The sequence below is a fragment of the Trichechus manatus genome, unplaced genomic scaffold (assembly GCF_000243295.1).
Source record: "Trichechus manatus latirostris isolate Lorelei unplaced genomic scaffold, TriManLat1.0 scaffold00028, whole genome shotgun sequence".
In the NCBI taxonomy this organism is placed as follows: domain Eukaryota; kingdom Metazoa; phylum Chordata; class Mammalia; order Sirenia; family Trichechidae; genus Trichechus; species Trichechus manatus.
In genome coordinates this window covers 6378766-6380116 of record NW_004443964.1, presented here as the reverse complement: position 1 = coordinate 6380116, position 1351 = coordinate 6378766, and positions in this window count along the sequence as shown.

Genomic DNA, 1351 nt, shown 5'->3' with positions numbered 1-1351 from the left:
CTCCGGAATTCCTTTGCTGTACCTTGCCAGATGTGCCTCCGGGCCGCCTGCTACAGCCACGGGCGCCAGGCCCTACCTCTCAGGGCACAGTCAGGGGTGGGTAATCCCAACTAGGCTCTCGGAGCTTCAAAGCCGGTGCTCCAACCTTTAGCCCTCCGTGGCTTCGGAGTGCCCTCCCGGGTGAAGTCTGTCCTTGTTCGCAGTCCCTGGGGAAGTAGGTGAGTGGCCCAGACTCGCGCCTTTCTTCCAGTCCGGGCGCCCAACGTCCCGGCGCCGCCGAGAGTGGCCGGGATGCGTGGGGTCACTCTCCGGGCGTGTGTGGTGTGGCCGTGAGCTGGGGACCTTCCGAGAGAGAGAGACAGAGAGAGAGAGAGAAAGCGGGTTGGGGTCCGAGGTGCAGGGGTCGCGGCCCCGCCTGCGCCAATGCGCTCGCTTGCCTGACGTCTCCTTCCCGGCCTGACACGCAAGTATCTGGCCATCCTCTACCCGCTACACTCCCGCGAACTGCGCACGCCCCGCAACGCGCTGGCGGCCATCGGGCTCATCTGGGGGCTGTCGCTGCTCTCCTCTGGGCCCTACCTGAGCTACTACCGCCAGTCGCAGCCAACTTGACCGTGTGCCACCCCGCGTGGAGCGCGACTCGCCGCCGCGCCATGGACCTCTGCACCTTCGTTTTCAGCTACCTGTTGCCGGTGCTGGTGCTCGGCTTGACTACGCGTGCACCCTGCGCTACCTCTGGCGCGCGGTCGACCCAGTGTCCGCCGGCTCAAGCGCCCGGCCCGCCCAGCGCAAAGTGACGCTCATGATCATCATCGTGGCCGCGCTCTTCTGCCTCTGCTGGAGGCCCCCACCACGCGCTCATCCTCTGCGTCTGGTTCGGCCGCTTCCCGCTCACGCGCGCCACCTACGCGCAGCGCACCCTCTCGCACCTTGTCTCCTACGCCAATTCGGGCGTCAACCCCATCGTTTACGCGCTCGACTCCAAGCACTTCTGCCAGGGCTTCCGCAAGATCTGCGCGGGCCTGCTGCGCCGCGCCCCCTCCGCGCCTCGGGCCGCGTGTGCGGCGGGGCGCCCGGCACCCACAGTTGCAGCGTGCTGGAGCGCGAGTCCCCTGACCAGATGCACTTGAGCGAGGCGGCCACGCCCCTCACCCCCGCCCCGCTGCCTCCCAGGGGCCCCGAGCCCTGGCCCCTGCCGGGCCTGGCGGGACCAAAAGCCCCCAAAGGCGTCCTGACAGTAAACGTGACCTGAGGGCACTTGGGGGGGGGGAACTTGGGTGCTGAAGAGTTGGAGTCTGAAGTTGGGAGGTAATGGGGGGAGTTTCGTCTGCTAATAAAATGCGCAAGCCGT